The following is a 22,837-nucleotide window of genomic DNA, read 5'->3' on the forward strand; positions in this document are numbered from 1 at the left end:
CTTCTGCAACTTTTAACATGAAAAATCCAATGAGGAGAAGAAAAGCAAAGCCAAAGAGTCCATCCCAAAATCCGACAAACAAGCAAAATGAACAAAAAGCATTGAATTCAATTCTTTCTGATTTTAGAAACTGCATTAAAGAAGGGGTGCAGCGGTCCTGGAGATACTGCAATACCAGGTCAATGCGTGGAGTGGACAGAGCAAGCTCTTTTTCCATCTCCCTGTTCTAAAAATCCATTTAATATATGGTCCCCAGATAGGGGACGTATCAGATATTAAACTGATAAGAACAGATACTACACTTGATCTTAGCCAAAAGGCCGAGAAGCGATAACCAGAATTGGTTTCCGACTACGGTGCCACCCAAGGATTCTGAAAAGTCCATTTGTGGAGATGGCCACCTGGACTCCCGTTAAGAAGACATGCTGTCAACCTCTAGATCCCTCACATGCCTGCACTTTTCGGCTTGCTGCTGCTGCAATCCACGCGTTTTAGATCTGCATAACTCCACCTCTTTTAGCACAGTACCCTCAACCCCCGGCTGTTCCCACCCGCCTCAACACCATTGGAAGGGAGGAGAACCAATTAAGGCGGGGGGGGGGGTGGAACGAGCAGCTGTCTACCCTTAGCAGGAGGGTTGCTGATTAATTACCTCTCCTGCTGCTGCTGCTGGCTGTCCAGCAGCAGACTGAAGGTGGCTGCTGCTGTGCGCAGGTATATAAAGGCTCAGAGCCTATTATGACACGCGCAGCCAGCGTTCCATTGCCACATTCCGTCTACTGCAGGCGGGATACCTGGATGGCTGAATGTCACTGAGAAGCTCACAGAGACCGCCATAAGCAACAGTTTAAAAGAATGCCACAGACTAATCAACCAAACTTTTTGGGTTGGTTTCTCTTTTATAGTCTGCAGGCATTAAATGAAAGAAGTCAGTGTTCCAGCAGAGGGAGACAACGTTTCAGAAAAGGCATTGTAGCAAACCAAAAAAGAAATTTTAAGCGCAGCAGAGTAACCAGCTCACATACCTGTTAGCTCACGTGAGTTTAAAAGGCTGCTGTTGATAACAAGGGCATTTGCTAAATAGATGGTGTGTGTGCAACAATATACTGAAAGGTCAATTATATTGTGCAGCTTATCTCACCACCTGTAGTTATTTAGGTGAAAGCTCCAAAATGCTTGCCTAATATGTCTGTTTATCCAAAAGGAAGTATAGAGGGAGAGCTAGATAGATAGCATTGCATTACATTACATTACATGGCAATGCAATGCACAGTTGCTGAAGTTGAACCAAAATGAGCTTGTCATCTGGCTTCTGCAACTTTTAACATGAAAAATCCAATGAGGAGAAGAAAAGCAAAGCCAAAGAGTCCATCCCAAAATCCGACAAACAAGCAAAATGAACAAAAAGCATTGAATTCAATTCTTTCTGATTTTAGAAACTGCATTAAAGAAGGGGTGCACCGGTCCTGGAGATACTGCAATACCAGGTCAATGCGTGGAGTGGACAGAGCAAGCTCTTTTTCCATCTCCCTGTTCTAAAAATCCATTTAATATATGGTCCCCAGATAGGGGACGTATCAGATATTAAACTGATAAGAACAGATACTACACTTGATCTTAGCCAAAAGGCCGAGAAGCGATAACCAGAATTGGTTTCCGACTACGGTGCCACCCAAGGATTCTGAAAAGTCCATTTGTGGAGATGGCCACCTGGGCTCCCGTTAAGAAGACATGCTGTCAACCTCTAGATCCCTCACATGCCTGCACTTTTCGGCTTGCTGCTGCTGCAATCCACGCGTTTTAGATCTGCATAACTCCACCTCTTTTAGCACAGTACCCTCAACCCCCGGCTGTTCCCACCCGCCTCAACACCGTTGGAAGGGAGGAGAACCAATTAAGGCGGGGGGGGGGGGGGTGGAACGAGCAGCTGTCTACCCTTAGCAGGAGGGTTGCTGAGTAATTACCTCTCCTGCTGCTGCTGCTGCTGGCTGTCCAGCAGCAGACTGAAGGTGGCTGCTGCTGTGCGCAGGTATATAAAGGCTCAGAGCCTATTATGACACGCGCAGCCAGCGTTCCATTGCCACATTCCGTCTACTGCAGGCGGGATACCTGGATGGCTGAATGTCACTGAGAAGCTCACAGAGACCGCCATAAGCAACAGTTTAAAAGAATGCCACAGACTAATCAACCAAACTTTTTGGGTTGGTTTCTCTTTTATAGTCTGCAGGCATTAAATGAAAGAAGTCAGTGTTCCAGCAGAGGGAGACAACGTTTCAGAAAAGGCATTGTAGCAAACCAAAAAAGAAATTTTAAGCGCAGCAGAGTAACCAGCTCACATACCTGTTAGCTCAGGTGAGTTTAAAAGGCTGCTGTTGATAACAAGGGCATTTGCTAAATAGATGGTGTGTGTGCAACAATATACTGAAAGGTCAATTATATTGTGCAGCTTATCTCACCACCTGTAGTTATTTAGGTGAAAGCTCCAAAATGCTTGCCTAATATGTCTGTTTATCCAAAAGGAAGTATAGAGGGAGAGCTAGATAGATAGCATTGCATTACATTACATTACATGGCAATGCAATGCACAGTTGCTGAAGTTGAACCAAAATGAGCTTGTCATCTGGCTTCTGCAACTTTTAACATGAAAAATCCAATGAGGAGAAGAAAAGCAAAGCCAAAGAGTCCATCCCAAAATCCGACAAACAAGCAAAATGAACAAAAAGCATTGAATTCAATTCTTTCTGATTTTAGAAACTGCATTAAAGAAGGGGTGCACCGTTCCTGGAGATACTGCAATACCAGGTCAATGCGTGGAGTGGACAGAGCAAGCTCTTTTTCCATCTCCCTGTTCTAAAAATCCATTTAATATATGGTCCCCAGATAGGGGACGTATCAGATATTAAACTGATAAGAACAGATACTACACTTGATCTTAGCCAAAAGGCCGAGAAGCGATAACCAGAATTGGTTTCCGACTACGGTGCCACCCAAGGATTCTGAAAAGTCCATTTGTGGAGATGGCCACCTGGACTCCCGTTAAGAAGACATGCTGTCAACCTCTAGATCCCTCACATGCCTGCACTTTTCGGCTTGCTGCTGCTGCAATCCACGCGTTTTAGATCTGCATAACTCCACCTGTTTTAGCACAGTACCCTCAACCCCCGGCTGTTCCCACCCGCCTCAACACCGTTGGAAGGGAGGAGAACCAATTAAGGCGGGGGGGGGTGGAACGAGCAGCTGTCTACCCTTAGCAGGAGGGTTGCTGATTAATTACCTCTCCTGCTGCTGCTGCTGCTGGCTGTCCAGCAGCAGACTGAAGGTGGCTGCTGCTGTGCGCAGGTATATAAAGGCTCAGAGCCTATTATGACACGCGCAGCCAGCGTTCCATTGCCACATTCCGTCTACTGCAGGCGGGATACCTGGATGGCTGAATGTCACTGAGAAGCTCACAGAGACCGCCATAAGCAACAGTTTAAAAGAATGCCACAGACTAATCAACCAAACTTTTTGGGTTGGTTTCTCTTTTATAGTCTGCAGGCATTAAATGAAAGAAGTCAGTGTTCCAGCAGAGGGAGACAACGTTTCAGAAAAGGCATTGTAGCAAACCAAAAAAGAAATTTTAAGCGCAGCAGAGTAACCAGCTCACATACCTGTTAGCTCAGGTGAGTTTAAAAGGCTGCTGTTGATAACAAGGGCATTTGCTAAATAGATGGTGTGTGTGCAACAATATACTGAAAGGTCAATTATATTGTGCAGCTTATCTCACCACCTGTAGTTATTTAGGTGAAAGCTCCAAAATGCTTGCCTAATATGTCTGTTTATCCAAAAGGAAGTATAGAGGGAGAGCTAGATAGATAGCATTGCATTACATTACATTACATGGCAATGCAATGCACAGTTGCTGAAGTTGAACCAAAATGAGCTTGTCATCTGGCTTCTGCAACTTTTAACATGAAAAATCCAATGAGGAGAAGAAAAGCAAAGCCAAAGAGTCCATCCCAAAATCCGACAAACAAGCAAAATGAACAAAAAGCATTGAATTCAATTCTTTCTGATTTTAGAAACTGCATTAAAGAAGGGGTGCACCGGTCCTGGAGATACTGCAATACCAGGTCAATGCGTGGAGTGGACAGAGCAAGCTCTTTTTCCATCTCCCTGTTCTAAAAATCCATTTAATATATGGTCCCCAGATAGGGGACGTATCAGATATTAAACTGATAAGAACAGATACTACACTTGATCTTAGCCAAAAGGCCGAGAAGCGATAACCAGAATTGGTTTCCGACTACGGTGCCACCCAAGGATTCTGAAAAGTCCATTTGTGGAGATGGCCACCTGGACTCCCGTTAAGAAGACATGCTGTCAACCTCTAGATCCCTCACATGCCTGCACTTTTCGGCTTGCTGCTGCTGCAATCCACGCGTTTTAGATCTGCATAACTCCACCTCTTTTAGCACAGTACCCTCAACCCCCGGCTGTTCCCACCCGCCTCAACACCGTTGGAAGGGAGGAGAACCAATTAAGGCGGGGGGGGGGGGAGTGGAACGAGCAGCTGTCTACCCTTAGCAGGAGGGTTGCTGATTAATTACCTCTCCTGCTGCTGCTGCTGCTGGCAGTCCAGCAGCAGACTGAAGGTGGCTGCTGCTGTGCGCAGGTATATAAAGGCTCAGAGCCTATTATGACACGCGCAGCCAGCGTTCCATTGCCACATTCCGTCTACTGCAGGCGGGATACCTGGATGGCTGAATGTCACTGAGAAGCTCACAGAGACCGCCATAAGCAACAGTTTAAAAGAATGCCACAGACTAATCAACCAAACTTTTTGGGTTGGTTTCTCTTTTATAGTCTGCAGGCATTAAATGAAAGAAGTCAGTGTTCCAGCAGAGGGAGACAACGTTTCAGAAAAGGCATTGTAGCAAACCAAAAAAGAAATTTTAAGCGCAGCAGAGTAACCAGCTCACATACCTGTTAGCTCAGGTGAGTTTAAAAGGCTGCTGTTGATAACAAGGGCATTTGCTAAATAGATGGTGTGTGTGCAACAATATACTGAAAGGTCAATTATATTGTGCAGCTTATCTCACCACCTGTAGTTATTTAGGTGAAAGCTCCAAAATGCTTGCCTAATATGTCTGTTTATCCAAAAGGAAGTATAGAGGGAGAGCTAGATAGATAGCATTGCATTACATTACATTACATGGCAATGCAATGCACAGTTGCTGAAGTTGAACCAAAATGAGCTTGTCATCTGGCTTCTGCAACTTTTAACATGAAAAATCCAATGAGGAGAAGAAAAGCAAAGCCAAAGAGTCCATCCCAAAATCCGACAAACAAGCAAAATGAACAAAAAGCATTGAATTCAATTCTTTCTGATTTTAGAAACTGCATTAAAGAAGGGGTGCACCGGTCCTGGAGATACTGCAATACCAGGTCAATGCGTGGAGTGGACAGAGCAAGCTCTTTTTCCATCTCCCTGTTCTAAAAATCCATTTAATATATGGTCCCCAGATAGGGGACGTATCAGATATTAAACTGATAAGAACAGATACTACACTTGATCTTAGCCAAAAGGCCGAGAAGCGATAACCAGAATTGGTTTCCGACTACGGTGCCACCCAAGGATTCTGAAAAGTCCATTTGTGGAGATGGCCACCTGGACTCCCGTTAAGAAGACATGCTGTCAACCTCTAGATCCCTCACATGCCTGCACTTTTCGGCTTGCTGCTGCTGCAATCCACGCGTTTTAGATCTGCATAACTCCACCTCTTTTAGCACAGTACCCTCAACCCCCGGCTGTTCCCACCCGCCTCAACACCGTTGGAAGGGAGGAGAACCAATTAAGGCGGGGGGGGGGTGGAACGAGCAGCTGTCTACCCTTAGCAGGAGGGTTGCTGATTAATTACCTCTCCTGCTGCTGCTGCTGGCTGTCCAGCAGCAGACTGAAGGTGGCTGCTGCTGTGCGCAGGTATATAAAGGCTCAGAGCCTATTATGACACGCGCAGCCAGCGTTCCATTGCCACATTCCGTCTACTGCAGGCGGGATACCTGGATGGCTGAATGTCACTGAGAAGCTCACAGAGACCGCCATAAGCAACAGTTTAAAAGAATGCCACAGACTAATCAACCAAACTTTTTGGGTTGGTTTCTCTTTTATAGTCTGCAGGCATTAAATGAAAGAAGTCAGTGTTCCAGCAGAGGGAGACAACGTTTCAGAAAAGGCATTGTAGCAAACCAAAAAAGAAATTTTAAGCGCAGCAGAGTAACCAGCTCACATACCTGTTAGCTCAGGTGAGTTTAAAAGGCTGCTGTTGATAACAAGGGCATTTGCTAAATAGATGGTGTGTGTGCAACAATATACTGAAAGGTCAATTATATTGTGCAGCTTATCTCACCACCTGTAGTTATTTAGGTGAAAGCTCCAAAATGCTTGCCTAATATGTCTGTTTATCCAAAAGGAAGTATAGAGGGAGAGCTAGATAGATAGCATTGCATTACATTACATTACATGGCAATGCAATGCACAGTTGCTGAAGTTGAACCAAAATGAGCTTGTCATCTGGCTTCTGCAACTTTTAACATGAAAAATCCAATGAGGAGAAGAAAAGCAAAGCCAAAGAGTCCATCCCAAAATCCGACAAACAAGCAAAATGAACAAAAAGCATTGAATTCAATTCTTTCTGATTTTAGAAACTGCATTAAAGAAGGGGTGCACCGGTCCTGGAGATACTGCAATACCAGATCAATGCGTGGAGTGGACAGAGCAAGCTCTCTTTCCATCTCCCTGTTCTAAAAATCCATTTAATATATGGTCCCCAGATAGGGGACGTATCAGATATTAAACTGATAAGAACAGATACTACACTTGATATTAGCCAAAAGGCCGAGAAGCGATAACCAGAATTGGTTTCCGACTACGGTGCCACCCAAGGATTCTGAAAAGTCCATTTGTGGAGATGGCCACCTGGACTCCCGTTAAGAAGACATGCTGTCAACCTCTAGATCCCTCACATGCCTGCACTTTTCGGCTTGCTGCTAGTGCAATCCACGCGTTTTAGATCTGCATAACTCCACCTCTTTTAGCACAGTACCCTCAACCCCCGGCTGTTCCCACCCGCCTCAACACCGTTGGAAGGGAGGAGAACCAATTAAGGCGGGGGGGGGAGGGGGTGGAACGAGCAGCTGTCTACCCTTAGCAGGAGGGTTGCTGATTAATTACCTCTCCTGCTGCTGCTGGCTGTCCAGCAGCAGACTGAAGGTGGCTGCTGCTGTGCGCAGGTATATAAAGGCTCAGAGCCTATTATGACACGCGCAGCCAGTGTTCCATTGCCACATTCCGTCTACTGCAGGCGGGATACCTGGATGGCTGAATGTCACTGAGAAGCTCACAGAGACCGCCATAAGCAACAGTTTAAAAGAATGCCACAGACTAATCAACCAAACTTTTTGGGTTGGTTTCTCTTTTATAGTCTGCAGGCATTAAATGAAAGAAGTCAGTGTTCCAGCAGAGGGAGACAACGTTTCAGAAAAGGCATTGTAGCAAACCAAAAAAGAAATTTTAAGCGCAGCAGAGTAACCAGCTCACATACCTGTTAGCTCAGGTGAGTTTAAAAGGCTGCTGTTGATAACAAGGGCATTTGCTAAATAGATGGTGTGTGTGCAACAATATACTGAAAGGTCAATTATATTGTGCAGCTTATCTCACCACCTGTAGTTATTTAGGTGAAAGCTCCAAAATGCTTGCCTAATATGTCTGTTTATCCAAAAGGAAGTATAGAGGGAGAGCTAGATAGATAGCATTGCATTACATTACATTACATGGCAATGCAATGCACAGTTGCTGAAGTTGAACCAAAATGAGCTTGTCATCTGGCTTCTGCAACTTTTAACATGAAAAATCCAATGAGGAGAAGAAAAGCAAAGCCAAAGAGTCCATCCCAAAATCCGACAAACAAGCAAAATGAACAAAAAGCATTGAATTCAATTCTTTCTGATTTTAGAAACTGCATTAAAGAAGGGGTGCACCGGTCCTGGAGATACTGCAATACCAGGTCAATGCGTGGAGTGGACAGAGCAAGCTCTTTTTCCATCTCCCTGTTCTAAAAATCCATTTAATATATGGTCCCCAGATAGGGGACGTATCAGATATTAAACTGATAAGAACAGATACTACACTTGATCTTAGCCAAAAGGCCGAGAAGCGATAACCAGAATTGGTTTCCGACTACGGTGCCACCCAAGGATTCTGAAAAGTCCATTTGTGGAGATGGCCACCTGGACTCCCGTTAAGAAGACATGCTGTCAACCTCTAGATCCCTCACATGCCTGCACTTTTCGGCTTGCTGCTGCTGCAATCCACGCGTTTTAGATCTGCATAACTCCACCTCTTTTAGCACAGTACCCTCAACCCCCGGCTGTTCCCACCCGCCTCAACACCGTTGGAAGGGAGGAGAACCAATTAAGGCGGGGGGGGGGTGGAACGAGCAGCTGTCTACCCTTAGCAGGAGGGTTGCTGATTAATTACCTCTCCTGCTGCTGCTGCTGGCTGTCCAGCAGCAGACTGAAGGTGGCTGCTGCTGTGCGCAGGTATATAAAGGCTCAGAGCCTATTATGACACGCGCAGCCAGCGTTCCATTGCCACATTCCGTCTACTGCAGGCGGGATACCTGGATGGCTGAATGTCACTGAGAAGCTCACAGAGACCGCTATAAGCAACAGTTTAAAAGAATGCCACAGACTAATCAACCAAACTTTTTGGGTTGGTTTCTCTTTTATAGTCTGCAGGCATTAAATGAAAGAAGTCAGTGTTCCAGCAGAGGGAGACAACGTTTCAGAAAAGGCATTGTAGCAAACCAAAAAAGAAATTTTAAGCGCAGCAGAGTAACCAGCTCACATACCTGTTAGCTCAGGTGAGTTTAAAAGGCTGCTGTTGATAACAAGGGCATTTGAAAAATAGATGGTGTGTGTGCAACAATATACTGAAAGGTCAATTATATTGTGCAGCTTATCTCACCACCTGTAGTTATTTAGGTGAAAGCTCCAAAATGCTTGCCTAATATGTCTGTTTATCCAAAAGGAAGTATAGAGGGAGAGCTAGATAGATAGCATTGCATTACATTACATTACATGGCAATGCAATGCACAGTTGCTGAAGTTGAACCAAAATGAGCTTGTCATCTGGCTTCTGCAACTTTTAACATGAAAAATCCAATGAGGAGAAGAAAAGCAAAGCCAAAGAGTCCATCCCAAAATCCGACAAACAAGCAAAATGAACAAAAAGCATTGAATTCAATTCTTTCTGATTTTAGAAACTGCATTAAAGAAGGGGTGCACCGGTCCTGGAGATACTGCAATACCAGATCAATGCGTGGAGTGGACAGAGCAAGCTCTCTTTCCATCTCCCTGTTCTAAAAATCCATTTAATATATGGTCCCCAGATAGGGGACGTATCAGATATTAAACTGATAAGAACAGATACTACACTTGATATTAGCCAAAAGGCCGAGAAGCGATAACCAGAATTGGTTTCCGACTACGGTGCCACCCAAGGATTCTGAAAAGTCCATTTGTGGAGATGGCCACCTGGACTCCCGTTAAGAAGACATGCTGTCAACCTCTAGATCCCTCACATGCCTGCACTTTTCGGCTTGCTGCTAGTGCAATCCACGCGTTTTAGATCTGCATAACTCCACCTCTTTTAGCACAGTACCCTCAACCCCCGGCTGTTCCCACCCGCCTCAACACCGTTGGAAGGGAGGAGAACCAATTAAGGCGGGGGGGGGAGGGGGTGGAACGAGCAGCTGTCTACCCTTAGCAGGAGGGTTGCTGATTAATTACCTCTCCTGCTGCTGCTGGCTGTCCAGCAGCAGACTGAAGGTGGCTGCTGCTGTGCGCAGGTATATAAAGGCTCAGAGCCTATTATGACACGCGCAGCCAGTGTTCCATTGCCACATTCCGTCTACTGCAGGCGGGATACCTGGATGGCTGAATGTCACTGAGAAGCTCACAGAGACCGCCATAAGCAACAGTTTAAAAGAATGCCACAGACTAATCAACCAAACTTTTTGGGTTGGTTTCTCTTTTATAGTCTGCAGGCATTAAATGAAAGAAGTCAGTGTTCCAGCAGAGGGAGACAACGTTTCAGAAAAGGCATTGTAGCAAACCAAAAAAGAAATTTTAAGCGCAGCAGAGTAACCAGCTCACATACCTGTTAGCTCAGGTGAGTTTAAAAGGCTGCTGTTGATAACAAGGGCATTTGCTAAATAGATGGTGTGTGTGCAACAATATACTGAAAGGTCAATTATATTGTGCAGCTTATCTCACCACCTGTAGTTATTTAGGTGAAAGCTCCAAAATGCTTGCCTAATATGTCTGTTTATCCAAAAGGAAGTATAGAGGGAGAGCTAGATAGATAGCATTGCATTACATTACATTACATGGCAATGCAATGCACAGTTGCTGAAGTTGAACCAAAATGAGCTTGTCATCTGGCTTCTGCAACTTTTAACATGAAAAATCCAATGAGGAGAAGAAAAGCAAAGCCAAAGAGTCCATCCCAAAATCCGACAAACAAGCAAAATGAACAAAAAGCATTGAATTCAATTCTTTCTGATTTTAGAAACTGCATTAAAGAAGGGGTGCACCGGTCCTGGAGATACTGCAATACCAGGTCAATGCGTGGAGTGGACAGAGCAAGCTCTTTTTCCATCTCCCTGTTCTAAAAATCCATTTAATATATGGTCCCCAGATAGGGGACGTATCAGATATTAAACTGATAAGAACAGATACTACACTTGATCTTAGCCAAAAGGCCGAGAAGCGATAACCAGAATTGGTTTCCGACTACGGTGCCACCCAAGGATTCTGAAAAGTCCATTTGTGGAGATGGCCACCTGGACTCCCATTAAGAAGACATGCTGTCAACCTCTAGATCCCTCACATGCCTGCACTTTTCGGCTTGCTGCTGCTGCAATCCACGCGTTTTAGATCTGCATAACTCCACCTCTTTTAGCACAGTACCCTCAACCCCCGGCTGTTCCCACCCGCCTCAACACCGTTGGAAGGGAGGAGAACCAATTAAGGCGGGGGGGGGGGGGTGGAACGAGCAGCTGTCTACCCTTAGCAGGAGGGTTGCTGATTAATTACCTCTCCTGCTGCTGCTGCTGCTGCTGGCTGTCCAGCAGCAGACTGAAGGTGGCTGCTGCTGTGCGCAGGTATATAAAGGCTCAGAGCCTATTATGACACGCGCAGCCAGCGTTCCATTGCCACATTCCGTCTACTGCAGGCGGGATACCTGGATGGCTGAATGTCACTGAGAAGCTCACAGAGACCGCCATAAGCAACAGTTTAAAAGAATGCCACAGACTAATCAATCAAACTTTTTGGGTTGGTTTCTCTTTTATAGTCTGCAGGCATTAAATGAAAGAAGTCAGTGTTCCAGCAGAGGGAGACAACGTTTCAGAAAAGGCATTGTAGCAAACCAAAAAAGAAATTTTAAGCGCAGCAGAGTAACCAGCTCACATACCTGTTAGCTCAGGTGAGTTTAAAAGGCTGCTGTTGATAACAAGGGCATTTGCTAAATAGATGGTGTGTGTGCAACAATATACTGAAAGGTCAATTATATTGTGCAGCTTATCTCACCACCTGTAGTTATTTAGGTGAAAGCTCCAAAATGCTTGCCTAATATGTCTGTTTATCCAAAAGGAAGTATAGAGGGAGAGCTAGATAGATAGCATTGCATTACATTACATTACATGGCAATGCAATGCACAGTTGCTGAAGTTGAACCAAAATGAGCTTGTCATCTGGCTTCTGCAACTTTTAACATGAAAAATCCAATGAGGAGAAGAAAAGCAAAGCCAAAGAGTCCATCCCAAAATCCGACAAACAAGCAAAATGAACAAAAAGCATTGAATTCAATTCTTTCTGATTTTAGAAACTGCATTAAAGAAGGGGTGCACCGGTCCTGGAGATACTGCAATACCAGGTCAATGCGTGGAGTGGACAGAGCAAGCTCTTTTTCCATCTCCCTGTTCTAAAAATCCATTTAATATATGGTCCCCAGATAGGGGACGTATCAGATATTAAACTGATAAGAACAGATACTACACTTGATCTTAGCCAAAAGGCCGAGAAGCGATAACCAGAATTGGTTTCCGACTACGGTGCCACCCAAGGATTCTGAAAAGTCCATTTGTGGAGATGGCCACCTGGACTCCCGTTAAGAAGACATGCTGTCAACCTCTAGATCCCTCACATGCCTGCACTTTTCGGCTTGCTGCTGCTGCAATCCACGCGTTTTAGATCTGCATAACTCCACCTCTTTTAGCACAGTACCCTCAACCCCCGGCTGTTCCCACCCGCCTCAACACCGTTGGAAGGGAGGAGAACCAATTAAGGCGGGGGGGGGGGGTGGAACGAGCAGCTGTCTACCCTTAGCAGGAGGGTTGCTGATTAATTACCTCTCCTGCTGCTGCTGCTGCTGGCTGTCCAGCAGCAGACTGAAGGTGGCTGCTGCTGTGCGCAGGTATATAAAGGCTCAGAGCCTATTATGACACGCGCAGCCAGCGTTCCATTGCCACATTCCGTCTACTGCAGGCGGGATACCTGGATGGCTGAATGTCACTGAGAAGCTCACAGAGACCGCCATAAGCAACAGTTTAAAAGAATGCCACAGACTAATCAACCAAACTTTTTGGGTTGGTTTCTCTTTTATAGTCTGCAGGCATTAAATGAAAGAAGTCAGTGTTCCAGCAGAGGGAGACAACGTTTCAGAAAAGGCATTGTAGCAAACCAAAAAAGAAATTTTAAGCGCAGCAGAGTAACCAGCTCACATACCTGTTAGCTCAGGTGAGTTTAAAAGGCTGCTGTTGATAACAAGGGCATTTGCTAAATAGATGGTGTGTGTGCAACAATATACTGAAAGGTCAATTATATTGTGCAGCTTATCTCACCACCTGTAGTTATTTAGGTGAAAGCTCCAAAATGCTTGCCTAATATGTCTGTTTATCCAAAAGGAAGTATAGAGGGAGAGCTAGATAGATAGCATTGCATTACATTACATTACATGGCAATGCAATGCACAGTTGCTGAAGTTGAACCAAAATGAGCTTGTCATCTGGCTTCTGCAACTTTTAACATGAAAAATCCAATGAGGAGAAGAAAAGCAAAGCCAAAGAGTCCATCCCAAAATCCGACAAACAAGCAAAATGAACAAAAAGCATTGAATTCAATTCTTTCTGATTTTAGAAACTGCATTAAAGAAGGGGTGCACCGGTCCTGGAGATACTGCAATACCAGGTCAATGCGTGGAGTGGACAGAGCAAGCTCTTTTTCCATCTCCCTGTTCTAAAAATCCATTTAATATATGGTCCCCAGATAGGGGACGTATCAGATATTAAACTGATAAGAACAGATTTTTTGATTGAAGCTGCATCCAAGGCACTGAAAAATGTGACCGAAGTCACACCAAAACAGCGCACGAGGCGAGGATTCATGTGGACCCTTCCCGGAGGAGAGGGTCCCCAATAAACCATCCCCATCCCTCCGAGCCGGAAGGCCACAGCGAGGGTCAGGGATCTCCGATGCTCTCCCTAGCCGAAGCCGGAGAAGAGCCGTTTTCGTGCTCCCAGCTTCCATCTAGGCTGCCACACTAGTGGAGCTGGAGCCTGTGTTGGTTTCTCAGCCCAAAGCTGACCGGACCTCCGACCGGGTTTATAAAAATTCACTTTCCTAGCCCGGAGGCCAGGAATAGGGGGGGTTGCTCAGAAAGTATGATTGGCAAAGGTGCGGCGTGCTACGAAGCCAAGTCTTTCTGGGGTTCCCAGTCCCAGTAAGCTTGGACTCCCACCAGGGCGCCTACTCCTGGGGCACATTGCTCCAAAGCCCTCACACTTACCCAGCCTAGTGACTTCGATCCTGGAGGGCCATGTTTTCCATCAGATAACTCTATGAGCCACCTGGCGTACTAACAAGTGCACCAAACCAGTGTGTAATATGCATCAATTTACTAGGGCAGCCCAAGGACAAAACTGCCTTTTCAAAAGATACTACACTTGATCTTAGCCAAAAGGCCGAGAAGCGATAACCAGAATTGGTTTCCGACTACGGTGCCACCCAAGGATTCTGAAAAGTCCATTTGTGGAGATGGCCACCTGGACTCCCGTTAAGAAGACATGCTGTCAACCTCTAGATCCCTCACATGCCTGCACTTTTCGGCTTGCTGCTGCTGCAATCCACGCGTTTTAGATCTGCATAACTCCACCTGTTTTAGCACAGTACCCTCAACCCCCGGCTGTTCCCACCCGCCTCAACACCGTTGGAAGGGAGGAGAACCAATTAAGGCGGGGGGGGGGTGGAACGAGCAGCTGTCTACCCTTAGCAGGAGGGTTGCTGATTAATTACCTCTCCTGCTGCTGCTGCTGCTGGCTGTCCAGCAGCAGACTGAAGGTGGCTGCTGCTGTGCGCAGGTATATAAAGGCTCAGAGCCTATTATGACACGCGCAGCCAGCGTTCCATTGCCACATTCCGTCTACTGCAGGCGGGATACCTGGATGGCTGAATGTCACTGAGAAGCTCACAGAGACCGCCATAAGCAACAGTTTAAAAGAATGCCACAGACTAATCAACCAAACTTTTTGGGTTGGTTTCTCTTTTATAGTCTGCAGGCATTAAATGAAAGAAGTCAGTGTTCCAGCAGAGGGAGACAACGTTTCAGAAAAGGCATTGTAGCAAACCAAAAAAGAAATTTTAAGCGCAGCAGAGTAACCAGCTCACATACCTGTTAGCTCAGGTGAGTTTAAAAGGCTGCTGTTGATAACAAGGGCATTTGCTAAATAGATGGTGTGTGTGCAACAATATACTGAAAGGTCAATTATATTGTGCAGCTTATCTCACCACCTGTAGTTATTTAGGTGAAAGCTCCAAAATGCTTGCCTAATATGTCTGTTTATCCAAAAGGAAGTATAGAGGGAGAGCTAGATAGATAGCATTGCATTACATTACATTACATGGCAATGCAATGCACAGTTGCTGAAGTTGAACCAAAATGAGCTTGTCATCTGGCTTCTGCAACTTTTAACATGAAAAATCCAATGAGGAGAAGAAAAGCAAAGCCAAAGAGTCCATCCCAAAATCCGACAAACAAGCAAAATGAACAAAAAGCATTGAATTCAATTCTTTCTGATTTTAGAAACTGCATTAAAGAAGGGGTGCACCGGTCCTGGAGATACTGCAATACCAGGTCAATGCGTGGAGTGGACAGAGCAAGCTCTTTTTCCATCTCCCTGTTCTAAAAATCCATTTAATATATGGTCCCCAGATAGGGGACGTATCAGATATTAAACTGATAAGAACAGATACTGCACTTGATCTTAGCCAAAAGGCCGAGAAGCGATAACCAGAATTGGTTTCCGACTACGGTGCCACCCAAGGATTCTGAAAAGTCCATTTGTGGAGATGGCCACCTGGACTCCCGTTAAGAAGACATGCTGTCAACCTCTAGATCCCTCACATGCCTGCACTTTTCGGCTTGCTGCTGCTGCAATCCACGCGTTTTAGATCTGCATAACTCCACCTCTTTTAGCACAGTACCCTCAACCCCCGGCTGTTCCCACCCGCCTCAACACCGTTGGAAGGGAGGAGAACCAATTAAGGCGGGGGGGGGGTGGAACGAGCAGCTGTCTACCCTTAGCAGGAGGGTTGCTGATTAATTACCTCTCCTGCTGCTGCTGCTGCTGGCTGTCCAGCAGCAGACTGAAGGTGGCTGCTGCTGTGCGCAGGTATATAAAGGCTCAGAGCCTATTATGACACGCGCAGCCAGCGTTCCATTGCCACATTCCGTCTACTGCAGGCGGGATACCTGGATGGCTGAATGTCACTGAGAAGCTCACAGAGACCGCCATAAGCAACAGTTTAAAAGAATGCCACAGACTAATCAACCAAACTTTTTGGGTTGGTTTCTCTTTTATAGTCTGCAGGCATTAAATGAAAGAAGTCAGTGTTCCAGCAGAGGGAGACAACGTTTCAGAAAAGGCATTGTAGCAAACCAAAAAAGAAATTTTAAGCGCAGCAGAGTAACCAGCTCACATACCTGTTAGCTCAGGTGAGTTTAAAAGGCTGCTGTTGATAACAAGGGCATTTGCTAAATAGATGGTGTGTGTGCAACAATATACTGAAAGGTCAATTATATTGTGCAGCTTATCTCACCACCTGTAGTTATTTAGGTGAAAGCTCCAAAATGCTTGCCTAATATGTCTGTTTATCCAAAAGGAAGTATAGAGGGAGAGCTAGATAGATAGCATTGCATTACATTACATTACATGGCAATGCAATGCACAGTTGCTGAAGTTGAACCAAAATGAGCTTGTCATCTGGCTTCTGCAACTTTTAACATGAAAAATCCAATGAGGAGAAGAAAAGCAAAGCCAAAGAGTCCATCCCAAAATCCGACAAACAAGCAAAATGAACAAAAAGCATTGAATTCAATTCTTTCTGATTTTAGAAACTGCATTAAAGAAGGGGTGCACCGGTCCTGGAGATACTGCAATACCAGGTCAATGCGTGGAGTGGACAGAGCAAGCTCTTTTTCCATCTCCCTGTTCTAAAAATCCATTTAATATATGGTCCCCAGATAGGGGACGTATCAGATATTAAACTGATAAGAACAGATACTACACTTGATTTTAGCCAAAAGGCCGAGAAGCGATAACCAGAATTGGTTTCCGACTACGGTGCCACCCAAGGATTCTGAAAAGTCCATTTGTGGAGATGGCCACCTGGACTCCCGTTAAGAAGACATGCTGTCAACCTCTAGATCCCTCACATGCCTGCACTTTTTGGCTTGCTGCTGCTGCAATCCACGCGTTTTAGATCTGCATAACTCCACCTCTTTTAGCACAGTACCCTCAACCCCCGGCTGTTCCCACCCGCCTCAACACCGTTGGAAGGGAGGAGAACCAATTAAGGCGGGGGGGGGGGGTGGAACGAGCAGCTGTCTACCCTTAGCAGGAGGGTTGCTGATTAATTACCTCTCCTGCTGCTGCTGCTGCTGGCTGTCCAGCAGCAGACTGAAGGTGGCTGCTGCTGTGCGCAGGTATATAAAGGCTCAGAGCCTATTATGACACGCGCAGCCAGCGTTCCATTGCCACATTCCGTCTACTGCAGGCGGGATACCTGGATGGCTGAATGTCACTGAGAAGCTCACAGAGACCGCCATAAGCAACAGTTTAAAAGAATGCCACAGACTAATCAACCAAACTTTTTGGGTTGGTTTCTCTTTTATAGTCTGCAGGCATTAAATGAAAGAAGTCAGTGTTCCAGCAGAGGGAGACAACGTTTCAGAAAAGGCATTGTAGCAAACCAAAAAAGAAATTTTAAGCGCAGCAGAGTAACCAGCTCACATACCTGTTAGCTCACGTGAGTTTAAAAGGCTGCTGTTGATAACAAGGGCATTTGCTAAATAGATGGTGTGTGTGCAACAATATACTGAAAGGTCAATTATATTGTGCAGCTTATCTCACCACCTGTAGTTATTTAGGTGAAAGCTCCAAAATGCTTGCCTAATATGTCTGTTTATCCAAAAGGAAGTATAGAGGGAGAGCTAGATAGATAGCATTGCATTACATTACATTACATGGCAATGCAATGCACAGTTGCTGAAGTTGAACCAAAATGAGCTTGTCATCTGGCTTCTGCAACTTTTAACATGAAAAATCCAATGAGGAGAAGAAAAGCAAAGCCAAAGAGTCCATCCCAAAATCCGACAAACAAGCAAAATGAACAAAAAGCATTGAATTCAATTCTTTCTGATTTTAGAAACTGCATTAAAGAAGGGGTGCACCGGTCCTGGAGATACTGCAATACCAGGTCAATGCGTGGAGTGGACAGAGCAAGCTCTTTTTCCATCTCCCTGTTCTAAAAATCCATTTAATATATGGTCCCCAGATAGGGGACGTATCAGATATTAAACTGATAAGAACAGATACTACACTTGATCTTAGCCAAAAGGCCGAGAAGCGATAACCAGAATTGGTTTCCGACTACGGTGCCACCCAAGGATTCTGAAAAGTCCATTTGTGGAGATGGCCACCTGGACTCCCGTTAAGAAGACATGCTGTCAACCTCTAGATCCCTCACATGCCTGCACTTTTCGGCTTGCTGCTGCTGCAATCCACGCGTTTTAGATCTGCATAACTCCACCTCTTTTAGCACAGTACCCTCAACCCCCGGCTGTTCCCACCCGCCTCAACACCGTTGGAAGGGAGGAGAACCAATTAAGGCGGGGGGGGGGTGGAACGAGCAGCTGTCTACCCTTAGCAGGAGGGTTGCTGATTAATTACCTCTCCTGCTGCTGCTGCTGCTGGCTGTCCAGCAGCAGACTGAAGGTGGCTGCTGCTGTGCGCAGGTATATAAAGGCTCAGAGCCTATTATGACACGCGCAGCCAGCGTTCCATTGCCACATTCCGTCTACTGCAGGCGGGATACCTGGATGGCTGAATGTCACTGAGAAGATCACAGAGACCGCCATAAGCAACAGTTTAAAAGAATGCCACAGACTAATCAACCAAACTTTTTGGGTTGGTTTCTCTTTTATAGTCTGCAGGCATTAAATGAAAGAAGTCAGTGTTCCAGCAGAGGGAGACAACGTTTCAGAAAAGGCATTGTAGCAAACCAAAAAAGAAATTTTAAGCGCAGCAGAGTAACCAGCTCACATACCTGTTAGCTCAGGTGAGTTTAAAAGGCTGCTGTTGATAACAAGGGCATTTGCTAAATAGATGGTGTGTGTGCAACAATATACTGAAAGGTCAATTATATTGTGCAGCTTATCTCACCACCTGTAGTTATTTAGGTGAAAGCTCCAAAATGCTTGCCTAATATGTCTGTTTATCCAAAAGGAAGTATAGAGGGAGAGCTAGATAGATAGCATTGCATTACATTACATTACATGGCAATGCAATGCACAGTTGCTGAAGTTGAACCAAAATGAGCTTGTCATCTGGCTTCTGCAACTTTTAACATGAAAAATCCAATGAGGAGAAGAAAAGCAAAGCCAAAGAGTCCATCCCAAAATCCGACAAACAAGCAAAATGAACAAAAAGCATTGAATTCAATTCTTTCTGATTTTAGAAACTGCATTAAAGAAGGGGTGCACCGGTCCTGGAGATACTGCAATACCAGGTCAATGCGTGGAGTGGACAGAGCAAGCTCTTTTTCCATCTCCCTGTTCTAAAAATTCATTTAATATATAGTCCCCAGATAGGGGACGTATCAGATATTAAACTGATAAGAACAGATACTACACTTGATCTTAGCCAAAAGGCCGAGAAGCGATAACCAGAATTGGTTTCCGACTACGGTGCCACCCAAGGATTCTGAAAAGTCCATTTGTGGAGATGGCCACCTGGACTCCCGTTAAGAAGACATGCTGTCAACCTCTAGATCCCTCACATGCCTGCACTTTTCGGCTTTGCTGCTGCTGCAATCCACGCGTTTTAGATCTGCATAACTCCACCTCTTTTAGCACAGTACCCTCAACCCCCGGTTGTTCTCACCCGCCTCAACACCGTTGGAAGGGAGGAGAACCAATTAAGGCGGGGGGGGGGTGGAACGAGCAGCTGTCTACCCTTAGCAGGAGGGTTGCTGATTAATTACCTCTCCTGCTGCTGCTGCTGCTGGCTGTCCAGCAGCAGACTGAAGGTGGCTGCTGCTGTGCGCAGGTATATAAAGGCTCAGAGCCTATTATGACACGCGCAGCCAGCGTTCCATTGCCACATTCCGTCTACTGCAGGCGGGATACCTGGATGGCTGAATGTCACTGAGAAGCTCACAGAGACCGCCATAAGCAACAGTTTAAAAGAATGCCACAGACTAATCAACCAAACTTTTTGGGTTGGTTTCTCTTTTATAGTCTGCAGGCATTAAATGAAAGAAGTCAGTGTTCCAGCAGAGGGAGACAACGTTTCAGAAAAGGCATTGTAGCAAACCAAAAAAGAAATTTTAAGCGCAGCAGAGTAACCAGCTCACATACCTGTTAGCTCAGGTGAGTTTAAAAGGCTGCTGTTGATAACAAGGGCATTTGCTAAATAGATGGTGTGTGTGCAACAATATACTGAAAGGTCAATTATATTGTGCAGCTTATCTCACCACCTGTAGTTATTTAGGTGAAAGCTCCAAAATGCTTGCCTAATATGTCTGTTTATCCAAAAGGAAGTATAGAGGGAGAGCTAGATAGATAGCATTGCATTACATTACATTACATGGCAATGCAATGCACAGTTGCTGAAGTTGAACCAAAATGAGCTTGTCATCTGGCTTCTGCAACTTTTAACATGAAAAATCCAATGAGGAGAAGAAAAGCAAAGCCAAAGAGTCCATCCCAAAATCCGACAAACAAGCAAAATGAACAAAAAGCATTGAATTCAATTCTTTCTGATTTTAGAAACTGCATTAAAGAAGGGGTGCACCGGTCCTGGAGATACTGCAATACCAGGTCAATGCGTGGAGTGGACAGAGCAAGCTCTTTTTCCATCTCCCTGTTCTAAAAATTCATTTAATATATAGTCCCCAGATAGGGGACGTATCAGATATTAAACTGATAAGAACAGATACTACACTTGATCTTAGCCAAAAGGCCGAGAAGCGATAACCAGAATTGGTTTCCGACTACGGTGCCACCCAAGGATTCTGAAAAGTCCATTTGTGGAGATGGCCACCTGGACTCCCGTTAAGAAGACATGCTGTCAACCTCTAGATCCCTCACATGCCTGCACTTTTCGGCTTTGCTGCTGCTGCAATCCACGCGTTTTAGATCTGCATAACTCCACCTCTTTTAGCACAGTACCCTCAACCCCCGGTTGTTCTCACCCGCCTCAACACCGTTGGAAGGGAGGAGAACCAATTAAGGCGGGGGGGGGGTGGAACGAGCAGCTGTCTACCCTTAGCAGGAGGGTTGCTGATTAATTACCTCTCCTGCTGCTGCTGCTGCTGGCTGTCCAGCAGCAGACTGAAGGTGGCTGCTGCTGTGCGCAGGTATATAAAGGCTCAGAGCCTATTATGACACGCGCAGCCAGCGTTCCATTGCCACATTCCGTCTACTGCAGGCGGGATACCTGGATGGCTGAATGTCACTGAGAAGCTCACAGAGACCGCCATAAGCAACAGTTTAAAAGAATGCCACAGACTAATCAACCAAACTTTTTGGGTTGGTTTCTCTTTTATAGTCTGCAGGCATTAAATGAAAGAAGTCAGTGTTCCAGCAGAGGGAGACAACGTTTCAGAAAAGGCATTGTAGCAAACCAAAAAAGAAATTTTAAGCGCAGCAGAGTAACCAGCTCACATACCTGTTAGCTCAGGTGAGTTTAAAAGGCTGCTGTTGATAACAAGGGCATTTGCTAAATAGATGGTGTGTGTGCAACAATATACTGAAAGGTCAATTATATTGTGCAGCTTATCTCACCACCTGTAGTTATTTAGGTGAAAGCTCCAAAATGCTTGCCTAATATGTCTGTTTATCCAAAAGGAAGTATAGAGGGAGAGCTAGATAGATAGCATTGCATTACATTACATTACATGGCAATGCAATGCACAGTTGCTGAAGTTGAACCAAAATGAGCTTGTCATCTGGCTTCTGCAACTTTTAACATGAAAAATCCAATGAGGAGAAGAAAAGCAAAGCCAAAGAGTCCATCCCAAAATCCGACAAACAAGCAAAATGAACAAAAAGCATTGAATTCAATTCTTTCTGATTTTAGAAACTGCATTAAAGAAGGGGTGCACCGGTCCTGGAGATACTGCAATACCAGGTCAATGCGTGGAGTGGACAGAGCAAGCTCTTTTTCCATCTCCCTGTTCTAAAAATCCATTTAATATATGGTCCCCAGATAGGGGACGTATCAGATATTAAACTGATAAGAACAGATACTACACTTGATCTTAGCCAAAAGGCCGAGAAGCGATAACCAGAATTGGTTTCCGACTACGGTGCCACCCAAGGATTCTGAAAAGTCCATTTGTGGAGATGGCCACCTGGACTCCCGTTAAGAAGACATGCTGTCAACCTCTAGATCCCTCACATGCCTGCACTTTTCGGCTTGCTGCTGCTGCAATCCACGCGTTTTAGATCTGCATAACTCCACCTCTTTTAGCACAGTACCCTCAACCCCCGGCTGTTCCCACCCGCCTCAACACCGTTGGAAGGGAGGAGAACCAATTAAGGCGGGGGGGGGGGGGGTGGAACGAGCAGCTGTCTACCCTTAGCAGGAGGGTTGCTGATTAATTACCTCTCCTGCTGCTGCTGCTGCTGGCTGTCCAGCAGCAGACTGAAGGTGGCTGCTGCTGTGCGCAGGTATATAAAGGCTCAGAGCCTATTATGACACGCGCAGCCAGCGTTCCATTGCCACATTCCGTCTACTGCAGGCGGGATACCTGGATGGCTGAATGTCACTGAGAAGCTCACAGAGACCGCCATAAGCAACAGTTTAAAAGAATGCCACAGACTAATCAACCAAACTTTTTGGGTTGGTTTCTCTTTTATAGTCTGCAGGCATTAAATGAAAGAAGTCAGTGTTCCAGCAGAGGGAGACAACGTTTCAGAAAAGGCATTGTAGCAAACCAAAAAAGAAATTTTAAGCGCAGCAGAGTAACCAGCTCACATACCTGTTAGCTCAGGTGAGTTTAAAAGGCTGCTGTTGATAACAAGGGCATTTGCTAAATAGATGGTGTGTGTGCAACAATATACTGAAAGGTCAATTATATTGTGCAGCTTATCTCACCACCTGTAGTTATTTAGGTGAAAGCTCCAAAATGCTTGCCTAATATGTCTGTTTATCCAAAAGGAAGTATAGAG

At 45.4% G+C, this 22,837-nt stretch overlaps 17 non-coding genes and 1 pseudogene across 17 annotated transcripts; all 18 read right to left on the minus strand.

Annotated features, from left to right (window-relative positions):
* Window positions 1-141: 141 nt before the first annotated feature.
* LOC141210312 (U2 spliceosomal RNA) lies at window positions 142-332 on the minus strand. Its single transcript, XR_012280484.1, has one exon. It is a non-coding gene; the product is annotated as a U2 spliceosomal RNA (small nuclear RNA).
* Window positions 333-1,450: 1,118 nt separating this feature from the next.
* On the minus strand, window positions 1,451-1,641 carry LOC141208730 (U2 spliceosomal RNA). Its single transcript, XR_012278947.1, has one exon. It is a non-coding gene; the product is annotated as a U2 spliceosomal RNA (small nuclear RNA).
* Window positions 1,642-2,765: 1,124 nt separating this feature from the next.
* On the minus strand, window positions 2,766-2,956 carry LOC141210711 (U2 spliceosomal RNA). The gene has a single exon (XR_012280831.1). It is a non-coding gene; the product is annotated as a U2 spliceosomal RNA (small nuclear RNA).
* Window positions 2,957-4,075: 1,119 nt separating this feature from the next.
* LOC141208732 (U2 spliceosomal RNA) lies at window positions 4,076-4,266 on the minus strand. Its single transcript, XR_012278949.1, has one exon. It is a non-coding gene; the product is annotated as a U2 spliceosomal RNA (small nuclear RNA).
* Window positions 4,267-5,390: 1,124 nt separating this feature from the next.
* On the minus strand, window positions 5,391-5,581 carry LOC141208733 (U2 spliceosomal RNA). The gene has a single exon (XR_012278950.1). It is a non-coding gene; the product is annotated as a U2 spliceosomal RNA (small nuclear RNA).
* Window positions 5,582-6,698: 1,117 nt separating this feature from the next.
* On the minus strand, window positions 6,699-6,889 carry LOC141210484 (U2 spliceosomal RNA). The gene has a single exon (XR_012280651.1). It is a non-coding gene; the product is annotated as a U2 spliceosomal RNA (small nuclear RNA).
* Window positions 6,890-8,008: 1,119 nt separating this feature from the next.
* On the minus strand, window positions 8,009-8,199 carry LOC141208734 (U2 spliceosomal RNA). Its single transcript, XR_012278951.1, has one exon. It is a non-coding gene; the product is annotated as a U2 spliceosomal RNA (small nuclear RNA).
* Window positions 8,200-9,316: 1,117 nt separating this feature from the next.
* LOC141210485 (U2 spliceosomal RNA) lies at window positions 9,317-9,507 on the minus strand. Its single transcript, XR_012280652.1, has one exon. It is a non-coding gene; the product is annotated as a U2 spliceosomal RNA (small nuclear RNA).
* A 1,119-nt stretch (window positions 9,508-10,626) lies between these two features.
* Window positions 10,627-10,817, minus strand: LOC141208735 (U2 spliceosomal RNA). Its single transcript, XR_012278952.1, has one exon. It is a non-coding gene; the product is annotated as a U2 spliceosomal RNA (small nuclear RNA).
* A 1,126-nt stretch (window positions 10,818-11,943) lies between these two features.
* LOC141208736 (U2 spliceosomal RNA) lies at window positions 11,944-12,134 on the minus strand. Its single transcript, XR_012278953.1, has one exon. It is a non-coding gene; the product is annotated as a U2 spliceosomal RNA (small nuclear RNA).
* A 1,122-nt stretch (window positions 12,135-13,256) lies between these two features.
* LOC141210533 (U2 spliceosomal RNA) lies at window positions 13,257-13,438 on the minus strand. The gene has a single exon (XR_012280697.1). It is a non-coding gene; the product is annotated as a U2 spliceosomal RNA (small nuclear RNA).
* Window positions 13,439-13,962: 524 nt separating this feature from the next.
* LOC141210767 (U2 spliceosomal RNA) lies at window positions 13,963-14,078 on the minus strand (annotated as a pseudogene).
* Window positions 14,079-15,198: 1,120 nt separating this feature from the next.
* On the minus strand, window positions 15,199-15,389 carry LOC141210200 (U2 spliceosomal RNA). The gene has a single exon (XR_012280375.1). It is a non-coding gene; the product is annotated as a U2 spliceosomal RNA (small nuclear RNA).
* A 1,120-nt stretch (window positions 15,390-16,509) lies between these two features.
* LOC141210412 (U2 spliceosomal RNA) lies at window positions 16,510-16,700 on the minus strand. Its single transcript, XR_012280581.1, has one exon. It is a non-coding gene; the product is annotated as a U2 spliceosomal RNA (small nuclear RNA).
* Window positions 16,701-17,822: 1,122 nt separating this feature from the next.
* LOC141208737 (U2 spliceosomal RNA) lies at window positions 17,823-18,013 on the minus strand. Its single transcript, XR_012278954.1, has one exon. It is a non-coding gene; the product is annotated as a U2 spliceosomal RNA (small nuclear RNA).
* Window positions 18,014-19,133: 1,120 nt separating this feature from the next.
* On the minus strand, window positions 19,134-19,324 carry LOC141208299 (U2 spliceosomal RNA). The gene has a single exon (XR_012278532.1). It is a non-coding gene; the product is annotated as a U2 spliceosomal RNA (small nuclear RNA).
* Window positions 19,325-20,445: 1,121 nt separating this feature from the next.
* Window positions 20,446-20,636, minus strand: LOC141208414 (U2 spliceosomal RNA). Its single transcript, XR_012278643.1, has one exon. It is a non-coding gene; the product is annotated as a U2 spliceosomal RNA (small nuclear RNA).
* Window positions 20,637-21,757: 1,121 nt separating this feature from the next.
* LOC141208738 (U2 spliceosomal RNA) lies at window positions 21,758-21,948 on the minus strand. Its single transcript, XR_012278955.1, has one exon. It is a non-coding gene; the product is annotated as a U2 spliceosomal RNA (small nuclear RNA).
* Between the last annotated feature and the right edge of the window lie 889 nt (window positions 21,949-22,837).

Source organism: Phyllobates terribilis, unplaced genomic scaffold, assembly GCF_046119375.1.
Source record: "Phyllobates terribilis strain yellow unplaced genomic scaffold, ASM4611937v1 Scaffold_169__1_contigs__length_4117513, whole genome shotgun sequence".
In the NCBI taxonomy this organism is placed as follows: Eukaryota; Metazoa; Chordata; class Amphibia; order Anura; family Dendrobatidae; genus Phyllobates; species Phyllobates terribilis.